Below are 12,500 nucleotides of genomic sequence, written 5' to 3' on the forward strand. Positions count from 1 at the left end.
TTCTCGTACATCTCATAACCTTACTCTTACCCACATTAACTCTCAACTTCCTTCTCTCACACACCCTTCCAAATTCTGTCACTAGTCGGTCAAGCTTCTCTTCTGTGTCTGCTACCAGTACAGTATCATCCGCAAACAGCAACTGATTTACCTCCCATTCATGGTCATTCTCGCCTACCAGTTTTAATCCTCGTCCAAGCACTCGAGCATTCACCTCTCTCACCACTCCATCAACATACAAGTTAAACAACCACGGCGACATCACACATCCCTGTCTCAGCCCCACTCTCACCGGAAACCAATCACTCACTTCATTTCCTATTCTAACACATGCTTTACTACCTTTGTATAAACTTTTCACTGCTTGCAACAACCTTCCACCAACTCCATATAACCTCATCACATCCCACATTGCTTCCCTATCAACTCTATCATATGCTTTCTCCAGATCCATAAACGCAACATACACCTCCTTACCTTTTGCTAAATATTTCTCGCATATCTGCCTAACTGTAAAAATCTGATTCATACAACCCCTACCTCTTCTAAAACCACCCTGTACTTCCAAGATTGCATTCTCTGTTTTATCCTTAATCCTATTAATCAGTACTCTACCATACACTTTTCCAACTACTCACAAGACTACTAAAAAAATCACTCCTAACACACACTTGTGTGCCTTTTCATCTCCTTTTATGGATATTTTTATTCTATAATGGTACCAAAACTGTCTATGAACATTAAAACAATTCACATAATTTTATAAAATTTATGATAATTCCGGAATTCGATATTATGCGGTTGAAATATCCTTTAGTATACTGTATGTGTCAGTAGCTTTGGTATAGAATGACATCATCACTCGATCTGATCACCATATATCTGATACACTGTTAGAAAAACCGTAATTTTAATCGGTAATTTTTCCATAAAAATATACCATTCTCGGCCGTATTTCAGTAAGGTACAGGCTACCGTAATTCTTACCATACTTTGTTATTATAGTTTACAGGTTGGTGACCGTAATATCACTCCTTCACGTCAATATATCCATTTTTAAAACTGTAAATACCTGGCAACAATTATTTCAGGATTTTTACCATTTTACGGTAAATTTTCAACAGTGTACCATTGTCATAAAGTAGCATCTTTACTATGATATAACAATGAAATAGAACAGGGTTAAAGTAAACATCTCGTTCAAGAGTGTCCTAGATGAGCAAACCTTTGTTATGAATTCCCGCATAATTAATAACGTCTGCATCGCATGACTGCATTATGATGAATGACTGTAGTGTGCTGGAAGGAAAGATGGCCCTGTTTCTGTTACAGTGCAGGCACGAAGTGAAAGACTGTTGCCTTTCCTTTGGAGAGAACTGAGAAGATCGATGCACTCCAGGAGCGAAGTGGAAGTCTGAATCAACTCCCCTTTGGAGAGAACCGAGAAGATCAGGGCATTTTAGGAGTAAAGTGAAAGTCTGAATCATCTTCGCTTTGGAGAGAATTGAGATGATCGAGGCAGGGGTGAAGTGAAAATCTGAATCAACTCCCCTTTGGAGAGAACCGAGAAGATCAGGGCACTTCAGGAGTAAAGTGAAAGTCTGAATCATCTTCGCTTTGGAGAGAATTGAGATGATCGAGGCAGGGGTGAAGTGAAAATCTGAATCAACTCCCCTTTGGAGAGAACCGAGAAGATCAGGGCACTTCATGAGTAAAGTGAAAGTCTGAATCATCTTCGCTTTGGAGAGAATTGAGATGATCGAGGCAGGGGTGAAGCGAAAGTCTGAATCATCTCCCCTTTGGAGAGAATTGAGATGATCGAGGCAGGGGTGAAGTGAAAGTCTGAATCCTCTCCCCTTTGGAGAGAACTGAGATGATCAAGGCAGGGTCGAAGTAAATGGCTGAATCATCTCCCCATTGAAGAGAAATGAGAAGATCGAGGCACTTCAGGAACAAAGTGAAAGTCTCAATCATATTCCCTTTGGAGAGAACTGAGATGATCGAGGCTCTTCAGGAGTAAAGTGAAAGTCTGAATCATCTCCGACGTTGAAAGTACTGAGAAGATCGAGGAACTTAAGGAGCGAAGTGAAAGTTTTAATCATCTCCCCTGTTTAGAGAACTGAGATGATCAAGGAAGGGGCTAGGTGAAAGTCTGAATCATCATCGCCGTGGAGAGAACTAAGAAGATCGAGGGACTTCAGGAGTGAAGTGAAGGTATGAATCATCTCCCCATTGGAGAGAACTGAGAAGCTCGAAGCACTTCAAGAGCAAAGTGAAAGTCTGAATCATCTCCCCTTTGGAGAGAGCTGAGATGATTGAGGAAAGGGCAAAGTGAAAGTCTGAATCATCTCTGCCGTGGCGAGAACTGAGAAGATCAAGGCACTTCAGGAGTGAAGTGAGCGTCTGAATAATCTCCCTTGTGTAGAGAATTGAAGTAATCGAGGAAGTGGCAAAGTGAAAGTCTGAGTCATCTCTCCTGTGCAGGCGTGAGAAGAACTGAGATCATTGAGGCAACTCAAATGCCAAGTCTGTAAAGGGGTGGTAAAAGGATAAACACTCGACCCCTGAACAAGATGATGACCAAATTCAGAAACATAAGCTTCAATGCTAAAGGAATATCTGCGACCAAATCAGAACTTCTTTCCAAGGTATGGGCCGGTATACTGTCTGCAGGAGACACACAATGCACTTAGTAATATCTCACTCCAGTCCAGTCCAGGGAAGTGCAGTCATCGTCAGGGATAAACCATCATCCTGAACTGCAAAGACATCTCAGTTGGCTGGCTGGAAATTCTCAAGGTGGACACGAAACACATTACCGTCACAAGTGTTTAACTACCAGTAACAAACTTTACATTAACGCAAACTCGCCAACTAGGAAACAAGGTATGTCTTATTATTGGTGACTTTAATAGCCACTGCATCGCATGTGGCTACAGCCATGCAAACGGTGATTGCGAGGTTGTCAAGTACTGATCCGCAACCCGTGAACTAACACTCCTACATGATGCAAAGGATGAAGCATCCTTTCAGAGTGCACTCTGGAGACGGAGATATAACCCTGACTTACCATTTACCTCATCGAGACATTGCCATAACGTTGAAAAATCAATTGGTAACCCTATACCAAAATCGTAACACTGACCAATAATATTTGACAAAATCCTGTTATCAGAATCAGCAAAATAAACTTAGACCCATATTCAACTTGTGCAAGGCAAAATGGAAGTTATTGAGTCAAACCTGGAGACTGGGATAACCAATATCAGTTCTGTCCTACAGCACTAACTTCCAATCACTGGTTTGGAAAGTTTCAAAGTAGCACATCCCTGGAGATTGCTGGAAGACCTACATCCCACTTATCAACGAACAATCAAAAGAGCAGTACATGGAGTACACCCAGGCTTATAACGAAGATCCCTTTGCTGAAAATACCATGAAACTTGTAGAGGCCCTTTTGGCCTCAATCAGCAGCGAAAAAAAAAAGAACCCAAAGAAATCTGGCACGAAGCCATAACTTTCATAGACATGACCCATAATAGCAAAAAGCCCTGGGCAACCATCAATAAACTGAACTCTGAAAAGAATCCCCAACCTAGATTAGCTGCCATAACCTCTAACCAGGTTGCACGTCAACTGATACTGAATGGCAAGCCTCACAACAAGCAGCGGGGTTACCTTAAGAAATTAATACAGAACATGGACCATATCATGCAAGACAGTGTTGACAACTTCCAACTGTTCAGCTTAGAAGAACTAAATGCTGCCATGACGTATCTCAAATCTGGGAAGGCGGCCGGCCTAATGGCATAACAACCAAAATTACCTTACATTTTGGAGACATCAAATGCAACGACCAATCAAATCCCAAAGATTGGGAGAAGAGCGAGAGTAGTGGCCTTGCTGAAACCAGGGAAAAACCCATCATCTCCGAAAAGCTATCGGCCAATCCTTACTGTGTATCCTTTTCAAATTATACGAACGAATGATCCTAGCCCGTATCCAACCAACTGTAGAAGAACAACAGTAGTCAAACCAAGCTGGCTTTAAACCAAGTAGATCCTGCTGCATTCAGGTATTGAACCTAAGACAATATATCGAGGACGGGTTTGAGAAGAAGCAAATCACTGGTACAGTCTTTGTCGACCTTATCACAGCCTATGACACTGTAAACCACAGAGCACTTCTTATGAAGCTGGCTCAAACTGTACAGAATACTAGCACAATCCACATTTTTAAATCACTGCTTGCCAACCAGTGATTCTTTGTGGAAATGTATGGCAGGAAAAATATATGTAGGATACAGAACAACGTCCTTCCACAAGGGTCAGTGCTGGCGCCAATGCTATTTAACATATATACAAATGACCAACTCCAGTAACAGAACATCTGCAGGCTCTTAGATTCACACAACATGTGCATTTCCAAACAATCGGACTCCGCCATCATCCAAGAAAAACACAGGTATGTGCCTTCCACCTGAAAAAATCACTAGGAAAACAGAAACCTAAAGATCAAATGGGGTGACAAAGAAGAGGAAAATCACCACCTACCCAGTCTACTTAGATGTCACCCTTGGCAGCAGCTCTCCTTTAAAGAGCACACAAATATAAACAAACTTAAAGTAACAACTAGGAACTATCTCCTCAAAAAACTTGCCAATACCAGCTGGGGAACAGACCCTGAGACTCTGAGACAGATAGCCATATCACTTTATTACTCTAATGCGAAGTACTGTGCACTAGTGCTGTAAGATCATGCCATGCGCATAAGGTAGACCCAGAGCTAAGTAAGTCTTGTCGGATTGTTACTGGCACCCTATACCATCTTTATATAAAACAGCGGGTATCCCACCAACCCATATCTAACGAGAAACACTAGCAAAACCTGAAAAGCATAAACAAATTGAAGACTCTACACATCCACTCCACGACCGTCAAGAAGCAAAGTGAAAACTAAAATCTTGCAGAAGCTTTGCAACAGTGGAAGGACTAGAACCAATCTGTGCAGCTGCTTATAGGCTAAAGAAGTGACTGGAAAGTGACCGACGGCCATCCAATGAGGCGCTGCCCAGCCATAACGAAGGCCTGCCTAGTAGAATAACCCTCACCAGGAAGGACTGGGTAACCCTAAACAGAGGAAGGGCAAAACTGGAGATAACCACTACAAGTGGAGATTAGGCACCAACCTTGAATTCCCATGTAGGCCAACACCACAAACAATTAAACACATATTACGAGGGTGCCCACTGGGCCCTCATTGCTCAGTGAAGCCTTTTATGGTAACAAAAGGGCAAATGGTGTGGAATAATGAATCTGAAAATATGAATAAAAAACAAATAAAGCCAACGATTTCTCCACGGGAATCGTTAGAATAGAAAGATAAAAAGACGGAAGTAATTTTAGTAAGATTGTGTATTGGTCACATGAAATTAATTCATGGGTTTTTAATGTGCTCACTTGATGAGACACTTCCCAGGTGCAGTGAATGTGATGCTGTTTTAACTATACGACATATTTTACTGCGATTATAAAGTCTTTAGACGATAAAGATATTCATGTTTTGGTCAGAAAAGTCTTTGAATTTATTTGTTTTCTTTGAATGTTAACGTACTTGAGAGGCATATAATTTATAGACAGATTTAAATCTAAAATTAACAGTTTTATATCTCTTAATTGATTTTTTATCGCTTTTATTTGCTTTATTATTTTTATTCATTAGATTTAACATATAATTTATCCGCCCCGAATTTATTCGGGTCAGCTTTGTGAGAGTTGAGCTAAACTAATCATTATATTATTAAATATCCTCAATTTGAATAATTAAAAACTCTTTAATGGACTTTAAAGGTTTAAAGGCCGTTCATGAATGGCAGAGGCAAGGGACACTGACATTGTCCTATCAAACAGGACAGTGCCCTAGAAACTGACCGTATACTGTATACATATGATCAGTGCCCAAGCCCACTCTCCATCAAAGCTAGGACCAAGGAGGGCCAGGCAATGCCTGCTGATGACTCAGCAGATAGATCTATAGGCTCCCCCAAATACCCCATCCTTAGCTCACAAGGAGGGTGAGAGTGCAGCGAACAAAGGAACTAAGGAGTTTGAGCGGGACTCGAACCCCAATCTGTCGATCACTAGTCAGGGACGTTGCCACATAGGCCGCCACGACAGTATAAGTAAGTTTATTTTTCACAAATCGTTTTTGGACTGATCATTACAATAACAATGCCGTCTTTGGTAAAAAAAAAAAAAAGTGTGTTATAAAAAAAAAGAAAATGTATAATAGCCGGAGTGAATGAAGAGCATAAGGCCATTTGAGTGGGAGCTGGACACGAAGACGAAACCCTATTGCAAAATGTTTTGTTCTTTACTCTTTCTTTACCATTATTACTAAAGTTTTGGTATTCTCTCGTTATGTCCCTTAACTTTGCTTCTTATAAACTTCCTATTATCAAAGAGCAATTTGTCGCTTCTTTCAGGGGTACAACCCCCCCCCCCCCCCCCGCTGACCGCCCTTTTACTTGCTGATATTACAGTTATATGAACAGATTCTTTTCAATTAAGAAGACTATCCCTTTTCAATATTGGAGTTATTAAGGAAACTATTCATGTGGGAATTACTGGAATTAGGGTACAATTTTGATGAATGATTTGTTAAAGACTGCTCAAAGTAATGAAAAGATTCTCGCTTACGTTTAAGACTTAGAAAACTTGAACAAGGAGGTGTGTTTTATATAGGAGTGATTGAAAGAAACGTGCTTCAACTGCACACACAAAAAAAAAATAGAAATTATGATTACTTTCATATATGAATTCTAAAAAATAAACTGATGCTTATGTAGATTATATGTAGAAAAAATTCCTATTTTAATTGAAAACTTATTAAAAATTGTATTGTTAAAAAGCTCGTTCATTAAGGAAAAAAAAAAAGGTCACAAGGAACGGCCGTTTTGATAAAGGGCTTATTAAAAAGTCTGGGTCCTTTGATATAGAAATTATTATTAGACACATGGCGAGACTAAATTTTCTCATGTAAGCCATTTTAATGAGGTTATGGGTAGAAATTTCGAAATAAATCGTCGAGATTTTGCAGTTCATGTTTTCCACATTGCATTTTAGAAAAATTATTCATCGCTAGGTTATGTATTTTCCTTCCATTTAGTATTTGTGTTGGTGAATTGAATATGTGCAACACCACTTACTGTCATTGCTGTCCTGGCATTTTCTTATTAGATGTTCATTTTCAAGTAATTTAATTTTCATTTCTATTTCCCTTTATATCTCTGTGTCCCGGTAATCTTTTACGAATGGTGTCATTGTCTTCAAAGTAAAGAAAAAGGAGAGAATGAGAAGGAACGTAAAGGTTTAAGGTTTAAAGGCCACGCATGAATGGCCCTTCTCCACCTAAGCTAGGACCAGGGAGGGCCAGGCAATGGATGCTTATGACGCAACAGGTAGACCTATAGGCTCCCTCAACTCCCTTTCCCCTCCATCCTTAGCTCACAAGGATGGTGAGGTTACAGACACTACAAGGAACTATAGTGCTTGAACAGGAATCGAACCCCAGTCCGGTGATCGCCAGGCAGAGAGAAAAGATGGGACTGACTCATCTGTTATAGTAAGAAAAGGTCACTACAAGATTTTTTAATTCGAGTCCCGTTCAAGATCTATAGTTTCTTATAGTGTCTGCAACCTCACCATCATTGTGAGCTTAGGTCAGGGGTTTGGTGGAGCCTATAGGTCTACCTACTGAGTCATCAACTACTATTGCGTGACCCTACCTGGTCCTTCCTTGGGTAGAGAGGGGCGCTGATCATATGTGTGTAGGGTCAGTCTCAAGAGCTAGCTAGGGCATTGTCATTGTCCCATACATCTGCTATTCATGAGTGACCTTTAAACCTTTAAGCTACTGTAGACCCTATCAGGCTTATGTGTTTAATTGCTCTTCTTATCATTATATTTGCACTAATAATCATCATCAAATATAATGATTTATACGTTTACTTTTTATAGTCTTTCTTTTGGTTTAGACCAGTTTTGTTCCCTTTTCTCTTTTTTAACCTTTGCCTTTCTTGGTAAAGGTTCGAGTTCGCCAGTCACGTATGATAAATGATTCTCCAGAACAAAGTAATCATTTCTTTACGTTTGCTGCTTGGATTATCTTCATTCATAAGCTGTCATTCGAATAGTTATCATGTGATTGATTGATCTAGTGTTAAAACTTGGCGTTGCAACTACCGAGGTTAGCCAATATGAATCTAGGCCATGTTGATAACAGCATGAGAGAGAGAGAGAGAGAGAGAGAGAGAGAGAGAGAGAGAGAGAGAGAGAGAGAGAGATCAAGTCTCTTGAATGAAAAGGTTGCGAAACATAAAAAAAGACAGAAATTAATCCCTCCTTTAGGGTTTGTGGTGGCTGATCAGATTTGCGGAATTGGGGTTCGAGACCCCATAAGTTCGATAGCTTCTTGTAGTCTCTGCAACCTCACCATCCTTGTGAGTTAAGGATAGGGGGTTTGGGGCAGTCTAAAGGTCTACCTGCTGAGTCATCAGCTGCCATTGCCTTGCCCTCCCCGGCCATTGCTTGGTAGAAAGGGGGCTTAGGCAATGATCATATATATATATATATATATATATATATATATATATATATATATATATATATATTATATATATATACTTATATATATATGTATATATATGTATACATATATATTTATATATATGTATATATATATATATATATATATATATATATATATATATATATATATATATATATGTGTGTGTATATGTGTGTGTATATGTAAATATATATATATATATATATATATATATATATATATATATATATATATATATACATATATATATGTGTGTGTATATATGTAAATATATATATATATACATATATATATATATATATATATATATATATATATATATATATATATATATATATATATATATATATATATATATAGTCAGTCTGTAAGCCATCGTCCTGCTAGGTCATTGCTACTGTCCATTTCCTCTGCCATTCATGAGGTACTTTTAAACCTTATTGGATCTTTGGAAAACAGAGTCTTGCCCTCCACAGTCATAGCTTGGGTGGAGAGGGGGCTTAGGCATTGATCATATGTATAAGTGGTCAATCTGTAAGCCATTATCCTGCTAGATCATTGTTACTGACCATTGCCTCTGCCTCTCATAAGTTACCTTTAAACCTTTAAATTAGGGTCGTCCGAGCTTTGGAAAAAGAGGTTGGTTTGAGGTGGAGTGGGGTTGAGGTGGGGAGGTTAGATTGGGACTGGAAAAAGGAGTTTTAAACAAACGAGACTCGCCCTACAACTGACTATTCATCGGGATCTGGATGTCTCCGGGAAACCTGAAGGCTCCTGAAATATTGGATGTCACTCGGAGCTCAACGTTGGCTCAAAGTCAAATGGGATAAAATGTTCTCTCTCTCTCTCTCTCTCTCTCTCTCTCTCTCTCTCTCTCTCTCTCTCTCTCTCTCTCTCTCTCTCTCTCTCTCTCTCTCTGAAAAGAATGTGATTAGAGAAAACATTTACAAATTATCTTGCACTAATAAATTTTCTCCGTCAGTGTTCGACATGCTCAAAAAAAAATGAAAAAATCCTAAATCATGCAATTGTAATAATACTCTCTCTCTCTCTCTCTCCTCTCTCTCTCTCTCTCTCTCTCTCTCTCTCTCTCTCTCTCTCTCTCCTCTCTCTCTCTCTCTCTCTCTCTCTCCTCTCAAAAAAAAAAAAAAAAAAGAAAAAAAAAAAAATCCTAATTCATGCAATTGTAATAATCCTCTCTCTCTCTCTCTCTCTCTCTCTCTCTCCTCTCTCTCTCTCTCTCTCTCTCTCCTCTCTCTCTCTCTCTCTCTCTCTCTCTCTCTCTCTCTCTCTCTTGAAAAAAAAATAATCAATCAGAATTCGACATGCTATGAAAAAAAATAAGAAAAAATACTGCAGACTCACCATCAAGTATTTCATATATTCTATCATCCAAACTTTTTCTCCATCACACAATCAAAGAAAATCGGTCCACTGAAAACCCCACATTAAAAAAAAAAAAAAAAAAGATGGAAGGAAGAATTCGCACTGTGTATATTTCATCAACTGTTTTCTTATCTCTTTCTCCAAAAAAAAAATGAGAAAAAAAAAGGAGATTGGCTAAAGTGGCGAAGTAGCGATACGGCGGGATTATCATCGCTGGTTAGGATCGATGTTCAGGGCTGGCTGACAACGGCCTCTTGCTCCGCTCCCCCCGACAAAGGAAGTAACGGTTTGGAAAATAACGTGTCATGGGAACACAGGAGGAGGGACAAGCTATCCAGGGGAACCTACCTCGAATCTATTGCTCCGGGGCGCCAAAAGGAACAGCCTTTTGGGGGGGGGGGGGCTGGGAGAGAAGGAAGTATAGGAGGAGGAGGAGGTTTAAGGGGTGGGCAATTGTTAAAGAAGCTGTAGGAGGAAGAGATTGAGGAAGGTTGAGAGAGAAGGATGGGAAGGAGTTAATTACAGGTTTAAGAGGGTTTATTTTATTTATTATTATTATTATTATTATTATTATTATTATTATTATTATTATTATTATATTTTATTTATTCTAATCTTATTGTTCTTGAACTTTTCTTTTAGTTTTTCCTTATTTCCTTTCCTCACTGGGTTATTTCTCCTCTTGGAGCCCTTGGGCTTATAGCATTCTGCTTTTCCAACTAGGGTTTGTAATAATAATAATAATAATAAAAAGGGATGTTGGAGAGTTGAAAATTAACAGAGATTGTTTAATTCTTGTATATTTTGGTGCATTGAAAAGGGGATAATAAGGAATAATGGAAGAATTGGTGGTTTTGATGAGAACATCAGGAGGAAGAAGAAAATTGATAAGGAGGATTTAATATAGAAGAGACAATGCTAGTGAAGATACTTGGAAGGGGCGGGGGGGGGGGGGGGGGGGGAGAAGAAAGTAAGTGGGAAAGATGGGGGAGGTAAGTTGGTGAAAATATGGAGGGATTATATTGAGGAGAATGAGTCGGAAAAGAAACTTGCTGATGAAAGTTGAAAAAAAGAAGTGTATAAGAAGAAAGGGTAAAAAGACGAAGAAAAATGAAGAAAGGGAGATGGATCTGTTTGAAAAGGGAACGAAAAGATGAAAGGTAATAGGGAGTTGTAAAAGGAAGATGATTAATAATTTGAAAAGAATTATTTATGAGAGTGAGGGAGGATAGGGATAATGTGTCGTTCAAGGAAAAAGGAAGTAGATAAAGTAGTTAAAGGAGAAAAAATGAAAGTAGAAGAATAACAAGAATAAAAAGGTAAGAAGAAAAACTTGAGAAGTAAATGATTGGAGATTGCATAAGATGGTTGGATATGGCTTAATTTTATAGATAGCTTACATTGAGTGCCCACACAGGGACATTTATCTCTAGAAAGAGCTCATAAGAAAGATCATGTTATTGGATAGTTAGTGATTGCTAACATAGGCTCTTATAGATTTTTTTTTAGATGCCTGGCCACTAAGTACCAACATATGCTCTTATATTAATTCACTATAGTCCATTTCTTTTAGCGATGCATATTTTGCACCGACTCGCAGCGGTGCCCTTTTAGCTCGGAAAAGTTTCCGGATCGCTGATTGGTTGGACAAGATAATTCTAACCAATCAGCGATCAGGAAATTTTTCCGAGCTAAAAGGGCACCGCTGCGAGTCGGTGCAAATATGCATCGCTAAGAGAAATGGACTATAGTTAGTGTTAGCAACCAGTCAAGAAATGTTATTTAGATAGGGAAATTTATTTTAGACTCAAGTCATGAAACTTGTGGAGTGGGATGGAGTTTTAGCGCAAAATTAGTATCTAAACCTTTTGTATATGAGTAGAATTCCCTGGTGTAGGGGAACCACTTTCCACCGGGTATGGTTTTATTTACCATTCTTTCAATTATTTTTTATGTGCAGCATATTAGAACAATGAGTTTGTAGGCGTTGTCTTCTTTTAGCTTGGGAACGGTTGGTATGTTACTGGTTCCATAAACGAGGAAGAATTCTTTTCGGGTGAGTTTTATTAACTAGTAGAAGATTTATAGTTTTAGCAGGCTCTCCCCATGTTTTTTTTTTTTTTTTTTTTTTTTTTATAGCATGTGTAGGTAATGAGATCTGCTCGCGGTGCACTATCTTTCGTTTTAGAGAGAAGAAAATTAAGTTCCTCCATTATGAATGGAACGCCCGTATCCTCAGGCATGCTGCAGGCAACAATTAAAATACCATTTCTAGTTGGAAGAAGAGCAAGCTGTTTTCTATGTATTGTCTTGGAGAAGGTTTTCTGATTTAGATCTGTTTGCAAAGGAACAGCAGTACGAAATATATCAATCTAATTTTTTTTTATGTTTGTTATCTATGATCTATAGTTATGTTTCTGATATGTCCTTCAACAGGTTTAAGTTTAAAACTGTATATAAAAAATTATTCGCTCTAGTGACGGATC

General features: G+C 38.7%; 1 long non-coding RNA gene across 1 annotated transcript in view; it reads left to right on the forward strand.

The window, feature by feature from the left end:
- LOC137630544 (uncharacterized) overlaps positions 1-12,500 on the forward strand; it is a 394,338-nt gene that overhangs the window by 380,954 nt on the left and 884 nt on the right. The window lies entirely within an intron of this gene.

Source organism: Palaemon carinicauda, chromosome 38 (assembly GCF_036898095.1).
Source record: "Palaemon carinicauda isolate YSFRI2023 chromosome 38, ASM3689809v2, whole genome shotgun sequence".
NCBI classification, from domain to species: domain Eukaryota; kingdom Metazoa; phylum Arthropoda; class Malacostraca; order Decapoda; family Palaemonidae; genus Palaemon; species Palaemon carinicauda.